The following is a 27,640-nucleotide window of genomic DNA, read 5'->3' on the forward strand; positions in this document are numbered from 1 at the left end:
GTTTCCCTTGTTTCCATGGTTTCCATTGTATCCATTGTTTGTTTCCTTTGTTGCCATGGTTTGTTTCCATAGTTTGTTTCCATGTTTTGTTTCCATGTTTTGTTTCCATGGTTTCTGTTGGTTCCGTTGTTTGTTTCCATTGTTTCCATGGTTTGTTTCCATTTTTTAGTTTGCTTCCATTCTTTGTTTCCATTGTTTCCCTTGTTTCCATGGTTTGTTTCCCTTGTTTCCATTGCTTTCATTGTTTGTTTCCCTTGTTACCATTGTTTGTTTCCCTTGTTTCCGTTTCTTCCATTGTTGCCATTGTTTCCCTTTTTTCCATTGTTTCCATTGTTTGTTTCCCTTGTTTCCATTGTTTCCATTGTTTGGTTCCCTTGTTTCCATTGTTTCCATTGTTTGGTTCCCTTGTTTCCATGGTTTGTTTCCATTGTTTGTTTCCCTTGTTTCCATTGTTTCCATTGTTTCCATTGTTTCTTTCCATTTTTTTTTTCCATTGTTTCCATTGTTTCTTTCCATTGTTTTTTTCCATTGTTTCCATTGTTTGTTTCCATGGTTTGTTTTCGTTGTTTCCCTTGTTTCCATTGTTTGTTTCCCTTGTTTCCATGGCTTGTTTCCCTTGTTTCCATGGTTTATTTCCATGGTTTGTTTCCCTTCTTTCCATGGTATCCATTGTATCCATTGTTTGTTTCCATTGTTGCCATGGTTTGTTGCCATGGTTTGTTTCCATGGTTGGTTTCCCTTGTTTCCGTTGTTTCCATGGTTTGTTTCCGTTCTTTCCCTTCTTTCCATGGTTTTTTCCAATGGTTTGTTTCCATTGTTTCCATGGTTTCTTTCCGTTGTTTAGTTTGTTTCCATTGTTTGTTTCCCTAGTTTCCCTTGTTTCCATTGTTTGTTTCCCTTGTTTCCATGTTTTCTTTCCCTTGTTTCCCTTGTTTCCCTTATTTCCATTGTTTCCATTGTTTGTTTCCCTTGTTTCCATTGTTTCCATTGTTTGTTTCCCTTGTTTCCATTGTTTCTTTCCATTGTTTCCGTTTTTTCCATTGTTTCCATTGTTTCCCTTGTTTCCATTGTTTCCATCGTTTGTTTCCCTTGTTTGCATTGTTTGTTTCCATTGTTTGTTTCCCTTGTTTCCATTGTTTCCCTTTTTTCCATTGTTTCCATTGTTTGTTTCCCTTGTTTCCATTGTTTCCATTGTTTGGTTCCCTTGTTTCCATGGTTTGTTTCCATTGTTTGTTTCCATTGTTTCCATTGTTTCCGTTTTTTCCATTGTTTCCCTTGTTTCCATTGTTTCTTTCCATTGTTTGTTTCCATTGTTTCCATTGTTTGTTTCCATGGTTTGTTTTCGTTGTTTCCTTTTTTTCCATTGTTTGTTTCCATTGTTTCCATTGTTTCCATTGTTTCCATTGTTTCTTTCCATTGTTTGTTTCCATTGTTTGTTTCCATTGTTTCCATTGTTTGTTTCCATGGTTTGTTTTCGTTGTTTCCTTTGTTTCCATTGTTTGTTTCCCTTGTTTCCATGGCTTGTTTCCCTTGTTTCCATGGTTTATTTCCATGGTTTGTTTCCCTTCTTTCCATGGTATCCATTGTATCCATTGTTTGTTTCCATTGTTGCCATGGTTTGTTGCCATGGTTTGTTTCCATGGTTGGTTTCCCTTGTTTCCATTGTTTCCATGGTTTGTTTCCGTTCTTTCCCTTCTTTCCATGGTTTTTTCCAATGGTTTGTTTCCATTGTTTCCATGGTTTCTTTCCGTTGTTTAGTTTGTTTCCATTGTTTGTTTCCCTTGTTTCCCTTGTTTCCATTGTTTGTTTCCCTTGTTTCCATGTTTTCTTTCCCTTGTTTCCCTTGTTTCCCTTGTTTCCATTGTTTCCATTGTTTGTTTCCCTTGTTTCCATTGTTTCCATTGTTTGTTTCCCTTGTTTCCATGGTTTGTTTCCCTTGTTTGTTTCCATGGTTTGTTTCCCTTGTTTGTTTCCATGGTTTGTTTTCCCTTGTTTCCATGGTTTGTTTCCCTTGTTTCCATGGTTTATTGCCATGGTTTGTTTCCGTTGTTTCCATGCTTTCCATTGTATCCATTCTTTGTTTCGATTGTTGCCATGGTTTGTTTCCATGGTTTGTTTCCATTCTTTATTTCCATGTTTGTTTCCATTGTTTGTTTCCCTTGTTTCCATTGTTTCCGTTGTTTGTTTCCATTGTTTAGTTTGTTTCCATTGTTTGTTTCCATTGTTTCTCTTGTTTCAATTGTTTGTTTCCATTGTTTCCATTGTTTGTTTCCCTTGTTTCCATTGTTTGTTTCCATGGTTTTTTTCCCTTGTTTCCATGGCTTGTTTCCATGGTTTCCATGGTTTCCATTGTAGCCATTGTTTGTTTCCATTGTTGCCATGGTTTGTTTCCATGGTTTACTTCCATGGTTTGTTTCCATGGTTTCCGTTGTTTCCATTGTTTATTTTCGTTCTTTCCCTTGTTTCCATGGATTGTTTCAATGGTTTGTTTCCATTGTTTCCATGGTTCGTTTCCCTTGTTTCCCTTGTTTCCCTTGTTTGTTTCCCTTGTTTCCCTTGTTTTCATTGCTTCCATTGTTTGTTTCCCTTGTTTCCATTGTTTCCATTGTTTGTTTCCCTTGTTTCCATTGTTTCCATTGTTTGTTTCCCTTGTTTCCCTTGTTTGTTTCCATGGTTTGTTTCCCTTCTTTCCATGGCTTGTTTCCATTGTTTGTTTCCCTTGTTGCCATTGTTTGTTTCCATTGTTTGTTTCCCTTGTTTCCGTTGTTTCCGTTGTTTGTTTCCATTGTTTAGTTTGTTTCCATTGTTTGTTTCCATTGTTTCCCTTCTTTCCATTGTTTGTTTCCCTTGTTTCCATTCTTTCCATTGTTTGTTTCCCTTGTTTCTCTTGTTTCAATTGTTTGTTTCCCTTGTTGCCATTGTTTGTTTCCATGGTTTGTTTCCCTTGTTTCCATGGCTTGTTTCCATTGTTTCCATGGTTTCCATTGTAGCCATTGTTTGTTTCCATTGTTGCCATGGTTTGTTTCCATGGTTTACTTCCATGGTTTGTTTCCATGGTTTCCGTTGTTTCCATTGTTTATTTTCGTTCTTTCCCTTGTTTCCATGGATTGTTTCAATGGTTTATTTCCATTGTTTCCATGGTTCGTTTCCCTTGTTTCCCTGGTTTCCATTGTTTATTTCTCTTGTTTCCACGGTTTGTTTCCCTTGTTTCCCTTGTTACCATTGTTTGTTTCCCTTGTTTCCCTTGTTTCCATTGTTTGTTTCCCTTGTTTCCATGTTTTCTTTCCCTTGTTTCAATGGTTTCCATTGTATCCATTGTTTCCATTGTTTGTTTCCCTTGTTTCCATTGTTTCCATTGTTTGTTTCCCTTGTTTCCATTGTTTCTTTCCATTGTTTCCGTTTTTTCCATTGTTTCCATTGTTTCCCTTGTTTCCATTGTTTCCATCGTTTGTTTCCCTTGTTTGCATTGTTTCTTTCCATTGTTTGTTTCCCTTGTTTCCATTGTTTCCCTTTTTTCCATTGTTTCCATTGTTTGTTTCCCTTGTTTCCATTGTTTCCATTGTTTGGTTCCCTTGTTTCCATGGTTTGTTTCCATTGTTTGTTTCCATTGTTTCCATTGTTTCCGTTTTTTCCATTGTTTCCATTGTTTCCATTGTTTCTTTCCATTGTTTCCATTGTTTCCATTGTTTGTTTCCATGGTTTGTTTTCGTTGTTTCCTTTGTTTCCATTGTTTGTTTCCATTGTTTCCATTGTTTCCATTGTTTCCATTGTTTCTTTCCATTGTTTCTTTCCATTGTTTGTTTCCATTGTTTCCATTGTTTGTTTCCATGGTTTGTTTTCGTTGTTTCCTTTGTTTCCATTGTTTGTTTCCCTTGTTTCCATGGCTTGTTTCCCTTGTTTCCATGGTTTATTTCCATGGTTTGTTTCCCTTCTTTCCATGGTATCCATTGTATCCATTGTTTGTTTCCATTGTTGCCATGGTTTGTTGCCATGGTTTGTTTCCATGGTTGGTTTCCCTTGTTTCCGTTGTTTCCATGGTTTGTTTCCGTTCTTTCCCTTCTTTCCATGGTTTTTTCCAATGGTTTGTTTCCATTGTTTCCATGGATTCTTTCCGTTGTTTAGTTTGTTTCCATTGTTTGTTTCCCTTGTTTCCCTTGTTTCCATTGTTTGTTTCCCTTGTTTCCATGTTTTCTTTCCCTTGTTTCCCTTGTTTCCCTTATTTCCATTGTTTCCATTGTTTGTTTCCCTTGTTTCCATTGTTTCCATTGTTTCCATTGTTTCCATTGTTTCCATTGTTTCTTTCCATTGTTTCCGTTTTTTCCATTGTTTCCATTGTTTCCCTTGTTTCCATTGTTTCCATTGTTTGTTTCCCTTGTTTCCATTGTTTCCCTTTTTTCCATTGTTTCCATTGTTTGTTTCCCTTGTTTCCATTGTTTCCATTGTTTGGTTCCCTTGTTTCCATGGTTTGTTTCCATTGTTTGTTTCCATTGTTTCCATTGTTTCCGTTTTTTCCATTGTTTCCATTGTTTCCATTGTTTCTTTCCATTGTTTGTTTCCATTGTTTCCATTGTTTGTTTCCATGGTTTGTTTTCGTTGTTTCCTTTGTTTCCATTGTTTGTTTCTATTGTTTCCATTGTTTCCATTGTTTCCATTGTTTCTTTCCATTGTTTCTTTCCATTGTTTGTTTCCATTGTTTCCATTGTTTGTTTCCATGGTTTGTTTTCGTTGTTTCCTTTGTTTCCATTGTTTGTTTCCCTTGTTTCCATGGTTTTTTTTCCCTTGTTTCCATGGTTTATTTCCATGGTTTGTTTCCCTTCTTTCCATGGTATCCATTGTATCCATTGTTTGTTTCCATTGTTGCCATGGTTTGTTGCCATGGTTTGTTTCCATGGTTGGTTTCCCTTGTTTCCGTTGTTTCCATGGTTTGTTTCCGTTCTTTCCCTTCTTTCCATGGTTTTTTCCAATGGTTTGTTTCCATTGTTTCCATGGTTTCTTTCCGTTGTTTAGTTTGTTTCCATTGTTTGTTTCCCTTGTTTCCCTTGTTTCCATTGTTTGTTTCCCTTGTTTCCATGTTTTCTTTCCCTTGTTTCCCTTCTTTCCCTTATTTCCATTGTTTCCATTGTTTGTTTCCCTTGTTTCCATTGTTTCCATTGTTTGTTTCCCTTGTTTCCATGATTTGTTTCCCTTGTTTGTTTCCATGGTTTGTTTCCCTTGTTTGTTTCCATGGTTTGTTTTCCCTTGTTTCCATGGTTTGTTTCCCTTGTTTCCATGGTTTATTGCCATGGTTTGTTTCCGTTGTTTCCATGCTTTCCATTGTATCCATTCTTTGTTTCGATTGTTGCCATGGTTTGTTTCCATGGTTTGTTTCCATTCTTTATTTCCATGTTTGTTTCCATTGTTTGTTTCCCTTGTTTCCATTGTTTCCGTTGTTTGTTTCCATTGTTTAGTTTGTTTCCATTGTTTGTTTCCATTGTTTCTCTTGTTTCAATTGTTTGTTTCCATTGTTTCCATTGTTTGTTTCCCTTGTTGCCATTGTTTGTTTCCATGGTTTTTTTCCCTTGTTTCCATGGCTTGTTTCCATGGTTTCCATGGTTTCCATTGTAGCCATTGTTTGTTTCCATTGTTGCCATGGTTTGTTTCCATGGTTTACTTCCATGGTTTGTTTCCATGGTTTCCGTTGTTTCCATTGTTTATTTTCGTTCTTTCCCTTGTTTCCACGGATTGTTTCAATGGTTTGTTTCCATTGTTTCCATGGTTCGTTTCCCTTGTTTCCCTTGTTTCCCTTGTTTGTTTCCCTTGTTTCCCTTGTTTTCATTGCTTCCATTGTTTGTTTCCCTTGTTTCCATTGTTTCCATTGTTTGATTCCCTTGTTTCCATTGTTTCCATTGTTTGTTTCCCTTGTTTCCCTTGTTTGTTTCCATGGTTTGTTTCCCTTCTTTCCATGGCTTGTTTCCATTGTTTGTTTCCCTTGTTGCCATTGTTTGTTTCCATTGTTTGTTTCCCTTGTTTCCGTTGTTTCCGTTGTTTGTTTCCATTGTTTAGTTTGTTTCCATTGTTTGTTTCCCTTGTTTCCCTTCTTTCCATTGTTTGTTTCCCTTGTTTCCATTCTTTCCATTGTTTGTTTCCCTTGTTTCTCTTGTTTCAATTGTTTGTTTCCCTTGTTGCCATTGTTTGTTTCCCTTGTTGCCATTGTTTGTTACCATGGTTTGTTTCCCTTGTTTCCATGGCTTGTTTCCATTGTTTCCATGGTTTCCATTGTAGCCATTGTTTGTTTCCATTGTTGCCATGGTTTGTTTCCATGGTTTACTTCCATGGTTTGTTTCCATGGTTTCCGTTGTTTCCAGTGTTTATTTTCGTTCTTTCCCTTGTTTCCATGGATTGTTTCAATGGTTTAGTTCCATTGTTTCCATGGTTCGTTTCCCTTGTTTCCCTTGTTTCCATTGTTTATTTCTCTTGTTTCCACGGTTTGTTTCCCTTGTTTCCCTTGTTACCATTGTTTGTTTCCCTTGTTTCCATTGTTTCCATTGTTTGGTTCCCTTCTTTCCATGGTTTGTTTCCATTGTTTGTTTCCCTTCTTTCCATTGTTTCGCCTTTTTCCATTGTTTCCATTGTTTCCATTGTTTGTTTCCCTTGTTTCCCTTGTTTGTTTCCCTTGTTTCCATGGTTTCCATTGTATCCATTGTTTGTTTCCTTTGTTGCCATGGTTTGTTTCCATAGTTTGTTTCCATGGTTTGTTTCCATATTTTGTTTCCATGGTTTCTGTTGGTTCCGTTGTTTGTTTCCGTTGTTTCCATTGTTTCCATGGTTTGTTTCCATTTTTTAGTTTGTTTCCATTGTTTGCTACCATTGTTTCCCTTGTTTCCATTGTTTGTTTCATTTGTTTCCATTGTTTGTTTCATTTGTTTCCATTGTTTGTTTCCCTTGTTTCCATTGTTTCTTTCCATTGTTTCCGTTTTTTCCCTTGTTTCCATTGTTTCCCTTGTTTCCATTGTTTCCATTGTTTCCCTTGTTTCCATTGTTTCCATCGTTTGTTTCCCTTGTTTGCATTGTTTGTTTCCATTGTTTGTTTCCCTTGTTTCCATTGTTTCCATTGTTTGTTTCCCTTGTTTGCATTGTTTGTTTCCATGGTTTGTTTTCGTTGTTTCCCTTGTTTCCTTTGTTTGTTTCCCTTGTTTGTTTTCATTGTTTTTTTTCCCCTTGTTTCCATGGTTTGTTTCCATTGTTTGTTTCCCTCCTTTCCATGGTTTGTTTCCCTTGTTTCCATGGTTTCCATTGTATCCATTGTTTGTTTCCTTTGTTGCCATGGTTTGTTTCCATAGTTTGTTTCCATGTTTTGTTTCCATGTTTTGTTTCCATGGTTTCTGTTGGTTCCGTTGTTTGTTTCCATTGTTTCCATGGTTTGTTTCCATTTTTTAGTTTGCTTCCATTCTTTGTTTCCATTGTTTCCCTTGTTTCCATGGTTTGTTTCCCTTGTTTCCATTGCTTTCATTGTTTGTTTCCCTTGTTACCATTGTTTGTTTCCCTTGTTTCCGTTTCTTCCATTGTTGCCATTGTTTCCCTTTTTTCCATTGTTTCCATTGTTTGTTTCCCTTGTTTCCATTGTTTCCATTGTTTGGCTCCCTTGTTTCCATTGTTTCCATTGTTTGGTTCCCTTGTTTCCATGGTTTGTTTCCATTGTCTGGTTCCATTGTTTCCATTGTTTCCATTGTTTCCATTGTTTCTTTCCATTGTTTGTTTCCATTGTTTCCATTGTTTGTTTCCATGGTTTGTTTTCGTTGTTTCCTTTGTTTCCATTGTTTGTTTCCCTTGTTTCCATGGCTTGTTTCCCTTGTTTCCATGGTTTATTTCCATGGTTTGTTTCCCTTCTTTCCATGGTATCCATTGTATCCATTGTTTGTTTCCATTGTTGCCATGGTTTGTTGCCATGGTTTGTTTCCATGGTTGGTTTCCCTTGTTTCCGTTGTTTCCATGGTTTGTTTCCGTTCTTTCCCTTCTTTCCATGGTTTTTTCCAATGGTTTGTTTCCATTGTTTCCATGGTTTCTTTCCGTTGTTTAGTTTGTTTCCATTGTTTGTTTCCCTTGTTTCCATGTTTTCTTTCCCTTGTTTCCCTTCTTTCCCTTATTTCCATTGTTTCCATTGTTTGTTTCCATTGTTTCCATTGTTTCCATTGTTTGTTTCCCTTGTTTCCATGGTTTATTGCCATGGTTTGTTTCCGTTGTTTCCATGCTTTCCATTGTATCCATTCCTTGTTTCGATTGTTGCCATGGTTTGTTTCCGTGGTTTGTTTCCATTCTTTATTTCCATGTTTGTTTCCATTGTTTGTTTCCCTTGTTTCCATTGTTTCCGTTGTTTGTTTCCATTGTTTAGTTTGTTTCCATTGTTTGTTTCCATTGTTTCTCTTGTTTCAATTGTTTGTTTCCCTTGTTGCCATTGTTTGTTTCCCTTGTTGCCATTGTTTGTTTCCATGGTTTGTTTCCCTTGTTTCCATGGCTTGTTTCCATGGTTTCCATGGTTTCCATTGTAGCCATTGTTTGTTTCCATTGTTGCCATGGTTTGTTTCCATGGTTTACTTCCATGGTTTGTTTCCATGGTTTCCGTTGTTTCCATTGTTTATTTTCGTTCTTTCCCTTGTTTCCACGGATTGTTTCAATGGTTTGTTTCCATTGTTTCCATGGTTCGTTTCCCTTGTTTCCCTTGTTTCCCTTGTTTGTTTCCCTTGTTTCCCTTGTTTTCATTGCTTCCATTGTTTGTTTCCCTTGTTTCCATTGTTTCCATTGTTTGTTTCCCATGTTTCCATTGTTTCCATTGTTTGTTTCCCTTGTTTCCCTTGTTTGTTTCCATGGTTTGTTTCCCTTCTTTCCATGGCTTGTTTCCATTGTTTGTTTCCCTTGTTGCCATTGTTTGTTTCCATTGTTTGTTTCCCTTGTTTCCGTTGTTTCCGTTGTTTGTTTCCATTGTTTAGTTTGTTTCCATTGTTTGTTTCCATTGTTTCCCTTCTTTCGATTGTTTGTTTCCCTTGTTTCCATTCTTTCCATTGTTTGTTTCCCTTGTTTCTCTTGTTTCAATTGTTTGTTTCCCTTGTTGCCATTGTTTGTTTCCATGGTTTGTTTCCCTTGTTTCCATGGCTTGTTTCCATTGTTTCCATGGTTTCCATTGTAGCCATTGTTTGTTTCCATTGTTGCCATGGTTTGTTTCCATGGTTTACTTCCATGGTTTGTTTCCATGGTTTCCGTTGTTTCCATTGTTTATTTTCGTTCTTTCCCTTGTTTCCATGGATTGTTTCAATGGTTTATTTCCATTGTTTCCATGGTTCGTTTCCCTTGTTTCCCTTGTTTCCATTGTTTATTTCTCTTGTTTCCACGGTTTGTTTCCCTTGTTTCCCTTGTTACCATTGTTTGTTTCCCTTGTTTCCATTGTTTCCATTGTTTGGTTCCCTTCTTTCCATGGTTTGTTTCCATTGTTTGTTTCCCTTCTTTCCATTGTTTCGCCTTTTTCCATTGTTTCCATTGTTTCCATTGTTTGTTTCCCTTGTTTCCCTTGTTTGTTTCCCTTGTTTCCATGGTTTCCATTGTATCCATTGTTTGTTTCCTTTGTTGCCATGGTTTGTTTCCATAGTTTGTTTCCATGGTTTGTTTCCATATTTTGTTTCCATGGTTTCTGTTGGTTCCGTTGTTTGTTTCCGTTGTTTCCATTGTTTCCATGGTTTGTTTCCATTTTTTAGTTTGTTTCCATTGTTTGCTACCATTGTTTCCCTTGTTTCCATTGTTTGTTTCATTTGTTTCCATTGTTTGTTTCATTTGTTTCCATTGTTTGTTTCATTTGTTTCCATTGTTTGTTTCCCTTGTTTCCATTGTTTCTTTCCATTGTTTCCGTTTTTTCCCTTGTTTCCATTGTTTCCATTGTTTCCCTTGTTTCCATTGTTTCCATCGTTTGTTTCCCTTGTTTGCATTGTTTGTTTCCATTGTTTGTTTCCCTTGTTTCCATTGTTTCCATTGTTTGTTTCCCTTGTTTGCATTGTTTGTTTCCATGGTTTGTTTTCGTTGTTTCCCTTGTTTCCTTTGTTTGTTTCCCTTGTTTGTTTTCATTGTTTTTTTTCCCCTTGTTTCCATGGTTTGTTTCCATTGTTTGTTTCCCTCCTTTCCATGGTTTGTTTCCCTTGTTTCCATGGTTTCCATTGTATCCATTGTTTGTTTCCTTTGTTGCCATGGTTTGTTTCCATAGTTTGTTTCCATGTTTTGTTTCCATGTTTTGTTTCCATGGTTTCTGTTGGTTCCGTTGTTTGTTTCCATTGTTTCCATGGTTTGTTTCCATTTTTTAGTTTGCTTCCATTCTTTGTTTCCATTGTTTCCCTTGTTTCCATGGTTTGTTTCCCTTGTTTCCATTGCTTTCATTGTTTGTTTCCCTTGTTACCATTGTTTGTTTCCCTTGTTTCCGTTTCTTCCATTGTTGCCATTGTTTCCCTTTTTTCCATTGTTTCCATTGTTTGTTTCCCTTGTTTCCATTGTTTCCATTGTTTGGCTCCCTTGTTTCCATTGTTTCCATTGTTTGCTTCCCTTGTTTCCATGGTTTGTTTCCATTGTTTGGTTCCATTGTTTCCATTGTTTCCATTGTTTCCATTGTTTCTTTCCATTGTTTGTTTCCATTGTTTCCATTGTTTGTTTCCATGGTTTGTTTTCGTTGTTTCCCTTGTTTCCATTGTTTGTTTCCCTTTTTTCCATTGTTCCCATTGTTTGTTTCCCTTGTTTCCATTGTTTCTTTCCATTGTTTCCGTTTTTTCCATTGTTTCCATTGTTTCCCTTGTTTCCATTGTTTCCATCGTTTGTTTCCCTTGTTTGCATTGTTTGTTTCCATTGTTTGTTTCCCTTGTTTCCATTGTTTCCCTTTTTTCCATTGTTTCCATTGTTTGTTTCCCTTGTTTCCATTGTTTCCATTGTTTGGTTCCCTTGTTTCCATGGTTTGTTTCCATTGTTTGTTTCCATTGTTTCCATTGTTTCCGTTTTTTCCATTGTTTCCATTGTTTCCATTGTTTCTTTCCATTGTTTGTTTCCATTGTTTCCATTGTTTGTTTCCATGGTTTGTTTTCGTTGTTTCCTTTGTTTCCATTGTTTGTTTCCATTGTTTCCATTGTTTCCATTGTTTCTTTCCATTGTTTCTTTCCATTGTTTGTTTCCATTGTTTCCATTGTTTGTTTCCATGGTTTGTTTTCGTTGTTTCCTTTGTTTCCATTGTTTGTTTCCGTTGTTTCCATGGCTTGTTTCCCTTGTTTCCATGGTTTATTTCCATGGTTTGTTTCCCTTCTTTCCATGGTATCCATTGTATCCATTGTTTGTTTCCATTGTTGCCATGGTTTGTTGCCATGGTTTGTTTCCATGGTTGGTTTCCCTTGTTTCCGTTGTTTCCATGGTTTGTTTCCGTTCTTTCCCTTCTTTCCATGGTTTTTTCCAATGGTTTGTTTCCATTGTTTCCATGGTTTCTTTCCGTTGTTTAGTTTGTTTCCATTGTTTGTTTCCCTTGTTTCCCTTGTTTCCATTGTTTGTTTCCCTTGTTTCCATGTTTTCTTTCCCTTGTTTCCCTTCTTTCCCTTATTTCCATTGTTTCCATTGTTTGTTTCCCTTGTTTCCATTGTTTCCATTGTTTATTTCCCTTGTTTCCATTGTTTCCATTGTTTGTTTCCCTTGTTTCCATGGTTTGTTTCCCTTGTTTGTTTCCATGGTTTGTTTCCCTTGTTTGTTTCCATGGTTTGTTTTCCCTTGTTTCCATGGTTTGTTTCCCTTGTTTCCATGGTTTATTGCCATGGTTTGTTTCCGTTGTTTCCATGCTTTCCATTGTATCCATTCTTTGTTTCGATTGTTGCCATGGTTTGTTTCCATGGTTTGTTTCCATTCTTTATTTCCATGTTTGTTTCCATTGTTTGTTTCCCTTGTTTCCATTGTTTCCGTTGTTTGTTTCCATTGTTTAGTTTGTTTCCATTGTTTGTTTCCATTGTTTCTCTTGTTTCAATTGTTTGTTTCCATTGTTTCCATTGTTTGTTTCCATTGTTTTTTTCCCTTGTTGCCATTGTTTGTTTCCATGGTTTTTTTCCCTTGTTTCCATGGCTTGTTTCCATGGTTTCCATGGTTTCCATTGTAGCCATTGTTTGTTTCCATTGTTGCCATGGTTTGTTTCCATGGTTTACTTCCATGGTTTGTTTCCATGGTTTCCGTTGTTTCCATTGTTTATTTTCGTTCTTTCCCTTGTTTCCATGGATTGTTTCAATGGTTTGTTTCCATTGTTTCCATGGTTCGTTTCCCTTGTTTCCCTTGTTTCCCTTGTTTGTTTCCCTTGTTTCCCTTGTTTTCATTGCTTCCATTGTTTGTTTCCCTTGTTTCCATTGTTTCCATTGTTTGTTTCCCTTGTTTCCATTGTTTCCATTGTTTGTTTCCCTTGTTTCCCTTGTTTGTTTCCATGGTTTGTTTCCCTTCTTTCCATGGCTTGTTTCCATTGTTTGTTTCCCTTGTTGCCATTGTTTGTTTCCATTGTTTGTTTCCCTTGTTTCCGTTGTTTCCGTTGTTTGTTTCCATTGTTTAGTTTGTTTCCATTGTTTGTTTCCCTTGTTTCCCTTCTTTCCATTGTTTGTTTCCCTTGTTTCCATTCTTTCCATTGTTTGTTTCCCTTGTTTCTCTTGTTTCAATTGTTTGTTTCCCTTGTTGCCATTGTTTGTTTCCCTTGTTGCCATTGTTTGTTTCCATGGTTTGTTTCCCTTGTTTCCATGGCTTGTTTCCATTGTTTCCATGGTTTCCATTGTAGCCATTGTTTGTTTCCATTGTTGCCATGGTTTGTTTCCATGGTTTACTTCCATGGTTTGTTTCCATGGTTTCCGTTGTTTCCATTGTTTATTTTCGTTCTTTCCCTTGTTTCCATGGATTGTTTCAATGGTTTATTTCCATTGTTTCCATGGTTCGTTTCCCTTGTTTCCCTTGTTTCCATTGTTTATTTCTCTTGTTTCCACGGTTTGTTTCCCTTGTTTCCCTTGTTACCATTGTTTGTTTCCCTTGTTTCCATTGTTTCCATTGTTTGGTTCCCTTCTTTCCATGGTTTGTTTCCATTGTTTGTTTCCCTTCTTTCCATTGTTTCGCCTTTTTCCATTGTTTCCATTGTTTCCATTGTTTGTTTCCCTTGTTTCCCTTGTTTGTTTCCCTTGTTTCCATGGTTTCCATTGTATCCATTGTTTGTTTCCTTTGTTGCCATGGTTTGTTTCCATAGTTTGTTTCCATGGTTTGTTTCCATGTTTTGTTTCCATAGTTTCTGTTGGTTCCGTTGTTTGTTTCCGTTGTTTCCATTGTTTCCATGGTTTGTTTCCATTTTTTAGTTTGTTTCCATTGTTTGTTTCCATTGTTTCCCTTTTTTCCATTGTTTGTTTCATTTGTTTCCATTGTTTGTTTCATTTGTTTCCATTGTTTCCATTGTTTGTTTCCCTTGTTTCCATTGTTTCTTTCCATTGTTTCCGTTTTTTCCATTGTTTCCATTGTTTCCCTTGTTTCCATTGTTTCCATTGTTTCCCTTGTTTCCATTGTTTCCATCGTTTGTTTCCCTTGTTTGCATTGTTTGTTTCCATTGTTTGTTTCCCTTGTTTCCATTGTTTCCATTGTTTGTTTCCCTTGTTTGCATTGTTTGTTTCCATGGTTTGTTTTCGTTGTTTCCCTTGTTTCCTTTGTTTGTTTCCCTTGTTTGTTTTCATTGTTTTTTTTCCCCTTGTTTCCATGGTTTGTTTCCATTGTTTGTTTCCCTCGTTTCCATGGTTTGTTTCCCTTGTTTCCATGGTTTCCATTGTATCCATTGTTTGTTTCTTTTGTTGCCATGGTTTGTTTCCATAGTTTGTTTCCATGTTTTGTTTCCATGTTTTGTTTCCATGGTTTCTGTTGGTTCCGTTGTTTGTTTCCATTGTTTCCATGGTTTGTTTCCATTTTTTAGTTTGCTTCCATTCTTTGTTTCCATTGTATCCCTTGTTTCCATGGTTTGTTTCCCTTGTTTCCATTGCTTTCATTGTTTGTTTCCCTTGTTACCATTGTTTGTTTCCCTTGTTTCCGTTTCTTCCATTGTTGCCATTGTTTCCCTTTTTTCCATTGTTTCCATTGTTTGTTTCCCTTGTTTCCATTGTTTCCATTGTTTGTTTCCCTTGTTTCCATTGTTTCCATTGTTTGGTTCCCTTGTTTCCATGGTTTGTTTCCATTGTTTGCTTCCATTGTTTCCATTGTTTCCATTGTTTCCATTGTTTCTTTCCATTGTTTGTTTCCATTGTTTCCATTGTTTGTTTCCATGGTTTGTTTTCGTTGTTTCCTTTGTTTCCATTGTTTGTTTCCCTTGTTTCCATGGCTTGTTTCCCTTGTTTCCATGGTTTATTTCCATGGTTTGTTTCCCTTCTTTCCATGGTATCCATTGTATCCATTGTTTGTTTCCATTGTTGCCATGGTTTGTTGCCATGGTTTGTTTCCATGGTTGGTTTCCCTTGTTTCCGTTGTTTCCATGGTTTGTTTCCGTTCTTTCCCTTCTTTCCATGGTTTTTTCCAATGGTTTGTTTCCATTGTTTCCATGGTTTCTTTCCGTTGTTTAGTTTGTTTCCATTGTTTGTTTCCCTTGTTTCCATGTTTTCTTTCCCTTGTTTCCCTTCTTTCCCTTATTTCCATTGTTTCCATTGTTTGTTTCCATTGTTTCCATTGTTTCCATTGTTTGTTTCCCTTGTTTCCATGGTTTGTTTCCCTTGTTTGTTTCCATGGTTTGTTTCCCTTGTTTGTTTCCATGGTTTTTTTTCCCTTGTTTCCATTGTTTGTTTCCCTTGTTTCCATGGTTTATTGCCATGGTTTGTTTCCGTTGTTTCCATGCTTTCCATTGTATCCATTCCTTGTTTCGATTGTTGCCATGGTTTGTTTCCATGGTTTGTTTCCATTCTTTATTTCCATGTTTGTTTCCATTGTTTGTTTCCCTTGTTTCCATTGTTTCCGTTGTTTGTTTCCATTGTTTCTCTTGTTTCAATTGTTTGTTTCCCTTGTTGCCATTGTTTGTTTCCCTTGTTGCCATTGTTTGTTTCCATGGTTTGTTTCCCTTGTTTCCATGGCTTGTTTCCATGGTTTCCATGGTTTCCATTGTAGCCATTGTTTGTTTCCATTGTTGCCATGGTTTGTTTCCATGGTTTACTTCCATGGTTTGTTTCCATGGTTTCCGTTGTTTCCATTGTTTATTTTCGTTCTTTCCCTTGTTTCCACGGATTGTTTCAATGGTTTGTTTCCATTGTTTCCATGGTTCGTTTCCCTTGTTTCCCTTGTTTCCCTTGTTTGTTTCCCTTGTTTTCATTGTTTTCATTGTTTCCCTTGTTTCCATTGTTTCCATTGTTTGTTTCCCTTGTTTCCATTGTTTCTTTCCATTGTTTCCGTTTTTTCCATTGTTTCCATTGTTTCCCTTGTTTCCATTGTTTCCATCGTTTGTTTCCCTTGTTTGCATTGTTTGTTTCCATTGTTTGTTTCCCTTGTTTCCATTGTTTCCCTTTTTTCCATTGTTTCCCTTGTTTGTTTCCCTTGTTTCCATTGTTTCCATTGTTTGGTTCCCTTGTTTCCATGGTTTGTTTCCATTGTTTGTTTCCATTGTTTCCATTGTTTCCGTTTTTTCCATTGTTTCCATTGTTTCCATTGTTTCTTTCCATTGTTTGTTTCCATTGTTTCCATTGTTTGTTTCCATGGTTTGTTTTCGTTGTTTCCTTTGTTTCCATTGTTTGTTTCCATTGTTTCCATTGTTTCCATTGTTTCCATTGTTTCTTTCCATTGTTTCTTTCCATTGTTTGTTTCCATTGTTTCCATTGTTTGTTTCCATGGTTTGTTTTCGTTGTTTCCTTTGTTTCCATTGTTTGTTTCCGTTGTTTCCATGGCTTGTTTCCCTTGTTTCCATGGTTTATTTCCATGGTTTGTTTCCCTTCTTTCCATGGTATCCATTGTATCCATTGTTTGTTTCCATTGTTGCCATGGTTTGTTGCCATGGTTTGTTTCCATGGTTGGTTTCCCTTGTTTCCGTTGTTTCCATGGTTTGTTTCCGTTCTTTCCCTTCTTTCCATGGTTTTTTCCAATGGTTTGTTTCCATTGTTTCCATGGTTTCTTTCCGTTGTTTAGTTTGTTTCCATTGTTTGTTTCCCTTGTTTCCCTTGTTTCCATTGTTTGTTTCCCTTGTTTCCATGTTTTCTTTCCCTTGTTTCCCTTGTTTCCCTTATTTCCATTGTTTCCATTGTTTGTTTCCCTGGTTTCCATTGTTTCCATTGTTTGTTTCCATTGTTTCCATTGTTTCCATTGTTTGTTTCCCTTGTTTCCATGGTTTGTTTCCCTTGTTTGTTTCCATGGTTTGTTTCCCTTGTTTGTTTCCATGGTTTGTTTTCCCTTGTTTCCATGGTTTGTTTCCCTTGTTTCCATGGTTTATTGCCATGGTTTGTTTCCGTTGTTTCCATGCTTTCCATTGTATCCATTCTTTGTTTCGATTGTTGCCATGGTTTGTTTCCATGGTTTGTTTCCATTCTTTATTTCCATGTTTGTTTCCATTGTTTGTTTCCCTTGTTTCCATTGTTTCCGTTGTTTGTTTCCATTGTTTAGTTTGTTTCCATTGTTTGTTTCCATTGTTTCTCTTGTTTCAATTGTTTGTTTCCATTGTTTCCATTGTTTGTTTCCATTGTTTTTTTCCCTTGTTGCCATTGTTTGTTTCCATGGTTTTTTTCCCTTGTTTCCATGGCTTGTTTCCCTTGTTTCCATGGTTTCCATTGTAGCCATTGTTTGTTTCCATTGTTGCCATGGTTTGTTTCCATGGTTTACTTCCATGGTTTGTTTCCATGGTTTCCGTTGTTTCCATTGTTTATTTTCGTTCTTTCCCTTGTTTCCATGGATTGTTTCAATGGTTTGTTTCCATTGTTTCCATGGTTCGTTTCCCTTGTTTCCCTTGTTTCCCTTGTTTGTTTCCCTTGTTTCCCTTGTTTTCATTGCTTCCATTGTTTGTTTCCCTTGTTTCCATTGTTTCCATTGTTTGTTTCCCTTGTTTCCATTGTTTCCATTGTTTGTTTCCCTTGTTTCCCTTGTTTGTTTCCATGGTTTGTTTCCCTTCTTTCCATGGCTTGTTTCCATTGTTTGTTTCCCTTGTTGCCATTGTTTGTTTCCATTGTTTGTTTCCCTTGTTTCCGTTGTTTCCGTTGTTTGTTTCCATTGTTCAGTTTGTTTCCATTGTTTGTTTCCCTTGTTTCCATTCTTTCCATTGTTTGTTTCCCTTGTTTCTCTTGTTTCAATTGTTTGTTTCCCTTGTTGCCATTGTTTGTTTCCCTTGTTGCCATTGTTTGTTTCCATGGTTTGTTTCCCTTGTTTCCATGGCTTGTTTCCATTGTTTCCATGGTTTCCATTGTAGCCATTGTTTGTTTCCATTGTTGCCATGGTTTGTTTCCATGGTTTACTTCCATGGTTTGTTTCCATGGTTTCCGTTGTTTCCATTGTTTATTTTCGTTCTTTCCCTTGTTTCCATGGATTGTTTCAATGGTTTATTTCCATTGTTTCCATGGTTCGTTTCCCTTGTTTCCCTTGTTTCCATTGTTTATTTCTCTTGTTTCCACGGATTGTTTCCCTTGTTTCCCTTGTTACCATTGTTTGTTTCCCTTGTTTCCATTGTTTCCATTGTTTGGTTCCCTTCTTTCCATGGTTTGTTTCCATTGTTTGTTTCCCTTCTTTCCATTGTTTCGCCTTTTTCCATTGTTTCCATTGTTTCCATTGTTTGTTTCCCTTGTTTCCCTTGTTTGTTTCCCTTGTTTCCATGGTTTCCATTGTATCCATTGTTTGTTTCCTTTGTTGCCATGGTTTGTTTCCATAGTTTGTTTCCATGGTTTGTTTCCATGTTTTGTTTCCATGGTTTCTGTTGGTTCCGTTGTTTGTTTCCGTTGTTTCCATTGTTTCCATGGTTTGTTTCCATTTTTTAGTTTGTTTCCATTGTTTGTTTCCATTGTTTCCCTTGTTTCCATTGTTTGTTTCATTTGTTTCCATTGTTTGTTTCATTTGTTTCCATTGTTTCCATTGTTTGTTTCCCTTGTTTCCATTGTTTCTTTCCATTGTTTCCGTTTTTTCCATTGTTTCCGTTTTTTCCATTGTTTCCATTGTTTCCATTGTTTCCCTTGTTTCCATTGTTTCCATCGTTTGTTTCCCTTGTTTGCATTGTTTGTTTCCATTGTTTGTTTCCCTTGTTTCCATTGTTTCCATTGTTTGTTTCCCTTGTTTGCATTGTTTGTTTCCATGGTTTGTTTTCGTTGTTTCCCTTGTTTCCTTTGTTTGTTTCCCTTGTTTGTTTTCATTGTTTTTTTCCCCCTTGTTTCCATGGTTTGTTTCCATTGTTTGTTTCCCTCGTTTCCATGGTTTGTTTCCCTTGTTTCCATGGTTTCCATTGTATCCATTGTTTGTTTCTTTTGTTGCCATGGTTTGTTTCCATAGTTTGTTTCCATGTTTTGTTTCCATGTTTTGTTTCCATGGTTTCTGTTGGTTCCGTTGTTTGTTTCCATTGTTTCCATGGTTTGTTTCCATTTTTTAGTTTGCTTCCATTCTTTGTTTCCATTGTATCCCTTGTTTCCATGGTTTGTTTCCCTTGTTTCCATTGCTTTCATTGTTTGTTTCCCTTGTTACCATTGTTTGTTTCCCTTGTTTCCGTTTCTTCCATTGTTGCCATTGTTTCCCTTTTTTCCATTGTTTCCATTGTTCGTTTCCCTTGTTTCCCTTGTTTCCCTTGTTTGTTTCCCTTGTTTCCCTTGTTTTCATTGCTTCCATTGTTTGTTTCCCTTGTTTCCATTGTTTCCATTGTTTGTTTCCCTTGTTTCCATTGTTTCCATTGTTTGTTTCCCTTGTTTCCCTTGTTTGTTTCCATGGTTTGTTTCCCTTCTTTCCATGGCTTGTTTCCATTGTTTGTTTCCCTTGTTGCCATTGTTTGTTTCCATTGTTTGTTTCCCTTGTTTCCGTTGTTTCCGTTGTTTGTTTCCATTGTTTAGTTTGTTTCCATTGTTTGTTTCCCTTGTTTCCCTTCTTTCCATTGTTTGTTTCCCTTGTTTCCATTCTTTCCATTGTTTGTTTCCCTTGTTTCTCTTGTTTCAATTGTTTGTTTCCCTTGTTGCCATTGTTTGTTTCCCTTGTTGCCATTGTTTGTTTCCATGGTTTGTTTCCCTTGTTTCCATGGCTTGTTTCCATTGTTTCCATGGTTTCCATTGTAGCCATTGTTTGTTTCCATTGTTGCCATGGTTTGTTTCCATGGTTTACTTCCATGGTTTGTTTCCATGGTTTCCGTTGTTTCCATTGTTTATTTTCGTTCTTTCCCTTGTTTCCATGGATTGTTTCAATGGTTTATTTCCATTGTTTCCATGGTTCGTTTCCCTTGTTTCCCTTGTTTCCATTGTTTATTTCTCTTGTTTCCACGGTTTGTTTCCCTTGTTTCCCTTGTTACCATTGTTTGTTTCCCTTGTTTCCATTGTTTCCATTGTTTGGTTCCCTTCTTTCCATGGTTTGTTTCCATTGTTTGTTTCCCTTCTTTCCATTGTTTCGCCTTTTTCCATTGTTTCCATTGTTTCCATTGTTTGTTTCCCTTGTTTCCCTTGTTTGTTTCCCTTGTTTCCATGGTTTCCATTGTATCCATTGTTTGTTTCCTTTGTTGCCATGGTTTGTTTCCATAGTTTGTTTCCATGGTTTGTTTCCATGTTTTGTTTCCATAGTTTCTGTTGGTTCCGTTGTTTGTTTCCGTTGTTTCCATTGTTTCCATGGTTTGTTTCCATTTTTTAGTTTGTTTCCATTGTTTGTTTCCATTGTTTCCCTTTTTTCCATTGTTTGTTTCATTTGTTTCCATTGTTTGTTTCATTTGTTTCCATTGTTTCCATTGTTTGTTTCCCTTGTTTCCATTGTTTCTTTCCATTGTTTCCGTTTTTTCCATTGTTTCCATTGTTTCCCTTGTTTCCATTGTTTCCATTGTTTCCCTTGTTTCCATTGTTTCCATCGTTTGTTTCCCTTGTTTGCATTGTTTGTTTCCATTGTTTGTTTCCCTTGTTTCCATTGTTTCCATTGTTTGTTTCCCTTGTTTGCATTGTTTGTTTCCATGGTTTGTTTTCGTTGTTTCCCTTGTTTCCTTTGTTTGTTTCCCTTGTTTGTTTTCATTGTTTTTTTTCCCCTTGTTTCCATGGTTTGTTTCCATTGTTTGTTTCCCTCGTTTCCATGGTTTGTTTCCCTTGTTTCCATGGTTTCCATTGTATCCATTGTTTGTTTCTTTTGTTGCCATGGTTTGTTTCCATAGTTTGTTTCCATGTTTTGTTTCCATGTTTTGTTTCCATGGTTTCTGTTGGTTCCGTTGTTTGTTTCCATTGTTTCCATGGTTTGTTTCCATTTTTTAGTTTGCTTCCATTCTTTGTTTCCATTGTATCCCTTGTTTCCATGGTTTGTTTCCCTTGTTTCCATTGCTTTCATTGTTTGTTTCCCTTGTTACCATTGTTTGTTTCCCTTGTTTCCGTTTCTTCCATTGTTGCCATTGTTTCCCTTTTTTCCATTGTTTCCATTGTTTGTTTCCCTTGTTTCCATTGTTTCCATTGTTTGTTTCCCTTGTTTCCATTGTTTCCATTGTTTGGTTCCCTTGTTTCCATGGTTTGTTTCCATTGTTTGCTTCCATTGTTTCCATTGTTTCCATTGTTTCCATTGTTTCTTTCCATTGTTTGTTTCCATTGTTTCCATTGTTTGTTTCCATGGTTTGTTTTCGTTGTTTCCTTTGTTTCCATTGTTTGTTTCCCTTGTTTCCATGGCTTGTTTCCCTTGTTTCCATGGTTTATTTCCATGGTTTGTTTCCCTTCTTTCCATGGTATCCATTGTATCCATTGTTTGTTTCCATTGTTGCCATGGTTTGTTGCCATGGTTTGTTTCCATGGTTGGTTTCCCTTGTTTCCGTTGTTTCCATGGTTTGTTTCCGTTCTTTCCCTTCTTTCCATGGTTTTTTCCAATGGTTTGTTTCCATTGTTTCCATGGTTTCTTTCCGTTGTTTAGTTTGTTTCCATTGTTTGTTTCCCTTGTTTCCATGTTTTCTTTCCCTTGTTTCCCTTCTTTCCCTTATTTCCATTGTTTCCATTGTTTGTTTCCATTGTTTCCATTGTTTCCATTGTTTGTTTCCCTTGTTTCCATGGTTTGTTTCCCTTGTTTGTTTCCATGGTTTGTTTCCCTTGTTTGTTTCCATGGTTTTTTTTCCCTTGTTTCCATTGTTTGTTTCCCTTGTTTCCATGGTTTATTGCCATGGTTTGTTTCCGTTGTTTCCATGCTTTCCATTGTATCCATTCCTTGTTTCGATTGTTGCCATGGTTTGTTTCCATGGTTTGTTTCCATTCTTTATTTCCATGTTTGTTTCCATTGTTTGTTTCCCTTGTTTCCATTGTTTCCGTTGTTTGTTTCCATTGTTTCTCTTGTTTCAATTGTTTGTTTCCCTTGTTGCCATTGTTTGTTTCCCTTGTTGCCATTGTTTGTTTCCATGGTTTGTTTCCCTTGTTTCCATGGCTTGTTTCCATGGTTTCCATGGTTTCCATTGTAGCCATTGTTTGTTTCCATTGTTGCCATGGTTTGTTTCCATGGTTTACTTCCATGGTTTGTTTCCATGGTTTCCGTTGTTTCCATTGTTTATTTTCGTTCTTTCCCTTGTTTCCACGGATTGTTTCAATGGTTTGTTTCCATTGTTTCCATGGTTCGTTTCCCTTGTTTCCCTTGTTTCCCTTGTTTGTTTCCCTTGTTTTCATTGTTTTCATTGTTTCCCTTGTTTCCATTGTTTCCATTGTTTGTTTCCCTTGTTTCCATTGTTTCTTTCCATTGTTTCCGTTTTTTCCATTGTTTCCATTGTTTCCCTTGTTTCCATTGTTTCCATCGTTTGTTTCCCTTGTTTGCATTGTTTGTTTCCATTGTTTGTTTCCCTTGTTTCCATTGTTTCCCTTTTTTCCATTGTTTCCCTTGTTTGTTTCCCTTGTTTCCATTGTTTCCATTGTTTGGTTCCCTTGTTTCCATGGTTTGTTTCCATTGTTTGTTTCCATTGTTTCCATTGTTTCCGTTTTTTCCATTGTTTCCATTGTTTCCATTGTTTCTTTCCATTGTTTGTTTCCATTGTTTCCATTGTTTGTTTCCATGGTTTGTTTTCGTTGTTTCCTTTGTTTCCATTGTTTGTTTCCATTGTTTCCATTGTTTCCATTGTTTCCATTGTTTCTTTCCATTGTTTCTTTCCATTGTTTGTTTCCATTGTTTCCATTGTTTGTTTCCATGGTTTGTTTTCGTTGTTTCCTTTGTTTCCATTGTTTGTTTCCGTTGTTTCCATGGCTTGTTTCCCTTGTTTCCATGGTTTATTTCCATGGTTTGTTTCCCTTCTTTCCATGGTATCCATTGTATCCATTGTTTGTTTCCATTGTTGCCATGGTTTGTTGCCATGGTTTGTTTCCATGGTTGGTTTCCCTTGTTTCCGTTGTTTCCATGGTTTGTTTCCGTTCTTTCCCTTCTTTCCATGGTTTTTTCCAATGGTTTGTTTCCATTGTTTCCATGGTTTCTTTCCGTTGTTTAGTTTGTTTCCATTGTTTGTTTCCCTTGTTTCCCTTGTTTCCATTGTTTGTTTCCCTTGTTTCCATGTTTTCTTTCCCTTGTTTCCCTTGTTTCCCTTATTTCCATTGTTTCCATTGTTTGTTTCCCTGGTTTCCATTGTTTCCATTGTTTGTTTCCATTGTTTCCATTGTTTCCATTGTTTGTTTCCCTTGTTTCCATGGTTTGTTTCCCTTGTTTGTTTCCATGGTTTGTTTCCCTTGTTTGTTTCCATGGTTTGTTTTCCCTTGTTTCCATGGTTTGTTTCCCTTGTTTCCATGGTTTATTGCCATGGTTTGTTTCCGTTGTTTCCATGCTTTCCATTGTATCCATTCTTTGTTTCGATTGTTGCCATGGTTTGTTTCCATGGTTTGTTTCCATTCTTTATTTCCATGTTTGTTTCCATTGTTTGTTTCCCTTGTTTCCATTGTTTCCGTTGTTTGTTTCCATTGTTTAGTTTGTTTCCATTGTTTGTTTCCATTGTTTCTCTTGTTTCAATTGTTTGTTTCCATTGTTTCCATTGTTTGTTTCCATTGTTTTTTTCCCTTGTTGCCATTGTTTGTTTCCATGGTTTTTTTCCCTTGTTTCCATGGCTTGTTTCCCTTGTTTCCATGGTTTCCATTGTAGCCATTGTTTGTTTCCATTGTTGCCATGGTTTGTTTCCATGGTTTACTTCCATGGTTTGTTTCCATGGTTTCCGTTGTTTCCATTGTTTATTTTCGTTCTTTCCCTTGTTTCCATGGATTGTTTCAATGGTTTGTTTCCATTGTTTCCATGGTTCGTTTCCCTTGTTTCCCTTGTTTCCCTTGTTTGTTTCCCTTGTTTCCCTTGTTTTCATTGCTTCCATTGTTTGTTTCCCTTGTTTCCATTGTTTCCATTGTTTGTTTCCCTTGTTTCCATTGTTTCCATTGTTTGTTTCCCTTGTTTCCCTTGTTTGTTTCCATGGTTTGTTTCCCTTCTTTCCATGGCTTGTTTCCATTGTTTGTTTCCCTTGTTGCCATTGTTTGTTTCCATTGTTTGTTTCCCTTGTTTCCGTTGTTTCCGTTGTTTGTTTCCATTGTTCAGTTTGTTTCCATTGTTTGTTTCCCTTGTTTCCATTCTTTCCATTGTTTGTTTCCCTTGTTTCTCTTGTTTCAATTGTTTGTTTCCCTTGTTGCCATTGTTTGTTTCCCTTGTTGCCATTGTTTGTTTCCATGGTTTGTTTCCCTTGTTTCCATGGCTTGTTTCCATTGTTTCCATGGTTTCCATTGTAGCCATTGTTTGTTTCCATTGTTGCCATGGTTTGTTTCCATGGTTTACTTCCATGGTTTGTTTCCATGGTTTCCGTTGTTTCCATTGTTTATTTTCGTTCTTTCCCTTGTTTCCATGGATTGTTTCAATGGTTTATTTCCATTGTTTCCATGGTTCGTTTCCCTTGTTTCCCTTGTTTCCATTGTTTATTTCTCTTGTTTCCACGGATTGTTTCCCTTGTTTCCCTTGTTACCATTGTTTGTTTCCCTTGTTTCCATTGTTTCCATTGTTTGGTTCCCTTCTTTCCATGGTTTGTTTCCATTGTTTGTTTCCCTTCTTTCCATTGTTTCGCCTTTTTCCATTGTTTCCATTGTTTCCATTGTTTGTTTCCCTTGTTTCCCTTGTTTGTTTCCCTTGTTTCCATGGTTTCCATTGTATCCATTGTTTGTTTCCTTTGTTGCCATGGTTTGTTTCCATAGTTTGTTTCCATGGTTTGTTTCCATGTTTTGTTTCCATGGTTTCTGTTGGTTCCGTTGTTTGTTTCCGTTGTTTCCATTGTTTCCATGGTTTGTTTCCATTTTTTAGTTTGTTTCCATTGTTTGTTTCCATTGTTTCCCTTGTTTCCATTGTTTGTTTCATTTGTTTCCATTGTTTGTTTCATTTGTTTCCATTGTTTCCATTGTTTGTTTCCCTTGTTTCCATTGTTTCTTTCCATTGTTTCCGTTTTTTCCATTGTTTCCGTTTTTTCCATTGTTTCCATTGTTTCCATTGTTTCCCTTGTTTCCATTGTTTCCATCGTTTGTTTCCCTTGTTTGCATTGTTTGTTTCCATTGTTTGTTTCCCTTGTTTCCATTGTTTCCATTGTTTGTTTCCCTTGTTTGCATTGTTTGTTTCCATGGTTTGTTTTCGTTGTTTCCCTTGTTTCCTTTGTTTGTTTCCCTTGTTTGTTTTCATTGTTTTTTTCCCCCTTGTTTCCATGGTTTGTTTCCATTGTTTGTTTCCCTCGTTTCCATGGTTTGTTTCCCTTGTTTCCATGGTTTCCATTGTATCCATTGTTTGTTTCTTTTGTTGCCATGGTTTGTTTCCATAGTTTGTTTCCATGTTTTGTTTCCATGTTTTGTTTCCATGGTTTCTGTTGGTTCCGTTGTTTGTTTCCATTGTTTCCATGGTTTGTTTCCATTTTTTAGTTTGCTTCCATTCTTTGTTTCCATTGTATCCCTTGTTTCCATGGTTTGTTTCCCTTGTTTCCATTGCTTTCATTGTTTGTTTCCCTTGTTACCATTGTTTGTTTCCCTTGTTTCCGTTTCTTCCATTGTTGCCATTGTTTCCCTTTTTTCCATTGTTTCCATTGTTTGTTTCCCTTGTTTCCATTGTTTCCATTGTTTGGTTCCCTTGTTTCCATGGTTTGTTTCCATTGTTTGTTTCCATTGTTTCCATTGTTTCCGTTTTTTCCATTGTTTCCATTGTTTCTTTCCATTGTTTGTTTCCATTGTTTCCATTGTTTGTTTCCATGGTTTGTTTTCGTTGTTTCCTTTGTTTCCATTGTTTGTTTCCATTGTTTCCATTGTTTCCATTGTTTCCATTGTTTCTTTCCATTGTTTCTTTCCATTGTTTGTTTCCATTGTTTCCATTGTTTGTTTCCATGGTTTGTTTTCGTTGTTTCCTTTGTTTCCATTGTTTGTTTCCCTTGTTTCCACGGCTTGTTTCCCTTGTTTCCATGGTTTATTTCCATGGTTTGTTTCCCTTCTTTCCATGGTATCCATTGTATCCATTGTTTGTTTCCATTGTTGCCATGGTTTGTTGCCATGGTTTGTTTCCATGGTTGGTTTCCCTTGTTTCCGTTGTTTCCATGGTTTGTTTCCGTTCTTTCCCTTCTTTCCATGGTTTTTTCCAATGGTTTGTTTCCATTGTTTCCATGGTTTCTTTCCGTTGTTTAGTTTGTTTCCATTGTTTGTTTCCCTTGTTTCCCTTGTTTCCATTGTTTGTTTCCCTTGTTTCCATGTTTTCTTTCCCTTGTTTCCCTTGTTTCCCTTATTTCCATTGTTTCCATTGTTTGTTTCCCTGGTTTCCATTGTTTCCATTGTTTGTTTCCATTGTTTCCATTGTTTCCATTGTTTGTTTCCCTTGTTTCCATGGTTTGTTTCCCTTGTTTGTTTCCATGGTTTGTTTCCCTTGTTTGTTTCCATGGTTTGTTTTCCCTTGTTTCCATGGTTTGTTTCCCTTGTTTCCATGGTTTATTGCCATGGTTTGTTTCCGTTGTTTCCATGCTTTCCATTGTATCCATTCTTTGTTTCGATTGTTGCCATGGTTTGTTTCCATGGTTTGTTTCCATTCTTTATTTCCATGTTTGTTTCCATTGTTTGTTTCCCTTGTTTCCATTGTTTCCGTTGTTTGTTTCCATTGTTTAGTTTGTTTCCATTGTTTGTTTCCATTGTTTCTCTTGTTTCAATTGTTTGTTTCCATTGTTTCCATTGTTTGTTTCCATTGTTTCCATTGTTTCCATGGTTTGTTTCCCTTGTTTCCATGTTTTGTTTCCCTTGTTTGTTTCCATGGTTTGTTTCCCTTGTTTGTTTCCATGGTTTGTTTCCCTTGTTTGTTTCCATGGTTTGTTTCCCTTGTTTGTTTCCATGGTTTGTTTCCCTTGTTTCCATGGTTTATTGCCATGGTTTGTTTCCGTTGTTTCCATGCTTTCCATTGTATCCATTCTTTGTTTCGATTGTTGCCATGGTTTGTTTCCATGGTTTGTTTCCATTCTTTATTTCCATGTTTGTTTCCATTGTTTGTTTCCCTTGTTTCCATTGTTTCCGTTGTTTGTTTCCATTGTTTAGTTTGTTTCCATTGTTTGTTTCCATTGTTTCTCTTGTTTCAATTGTTTGTTTCCATTGTTTCCATTGTTTGTTTCCCTTGTTGCCATTGTTTGTTTCCATGGTTTTTTTCCCTTGTTTCCATGGCTTGTTTCCATGGTTTCCATGGTTTCCATTGTAGCCATTGTTTGTTTCCATTGTTGCCATGGTTTGTTTCCATGGTTTACTTCCATGGTTTGTTTCCATGGTTTCCGTTGTTTCCATTGTTTATTTTCGTTCTTTCCCTTGTTTCCATGGATTGTTTCAATGGTTTGTTTCCATTGTTTCCATGGTTCGTTTCCCTTGTTTCCCTTGTTTCCCTTGTTTGTTTCCCTTGTTTCCCTTGTTTTCATTGCTTCCATTGTTTGTTTCCCTTGTTTCCATTGTTTCCATTGTTTGTTTCCCTTGTTTCCATTGTTTCCATTGTTTGTTTCCCTTGTTTCCTTTGTTTGTTTCCATGGTTTGTTTCCCTTCTTTCCATGGCTTGTTTCCATTGTTTGTTTCCCTTGTTGCCATTGTTTGTTTCCATTGTTTGTTTCCCTTGTTTCCGTTGTTTCCGTTGTTTGTTTCCATTGTTTAGTTTGTTTCCATTGTTTGTTTCCATTGTTTCCATTGTTTCCATTGTTTGTTTCCCTTGTTTCCATTGTTTCCATTGTTTGTTTCCCTTCTTTCTCTTGTTTCAATTGTTTGTTTCCCTTGTTGCCATTGTTTGTTTCCCTTGTTGCCATTGTTTGTTTCCATGGTTTGTTTCCCTTGTTTCCATGGCTTGTTTCCATTGTTTCCATGGTTTCCATTGTAGCCATTGTTTGTTTCCATTGTTGCCATGGTTTGTTTCCATGGTTTACTTCCATGGTTTGTTTCCATGGTTTCCGTTGTTTCCATTGTTTATTTTCGTTCTTTCCCTTGTTTCCACGGATTGTTTCAATGGTTTGTTTCCATTGTTTCCATGGTTCGTTTCCCTTGTTTCCCTT

The sequence above is a fragment of the Gavia stellata genome, chromosome 19 (assembly GCF_030936135.1).
Source record: "Gavia stellata isolate bGavSte3 chromosome 19, bGavSte3.hap2, whole genome shotgun sequence".
NCBI lineage: Eukaryota > Metazoa > Chordata > Aves > Gaviiformes > Gaviidae > Gavia > Gavia stellata.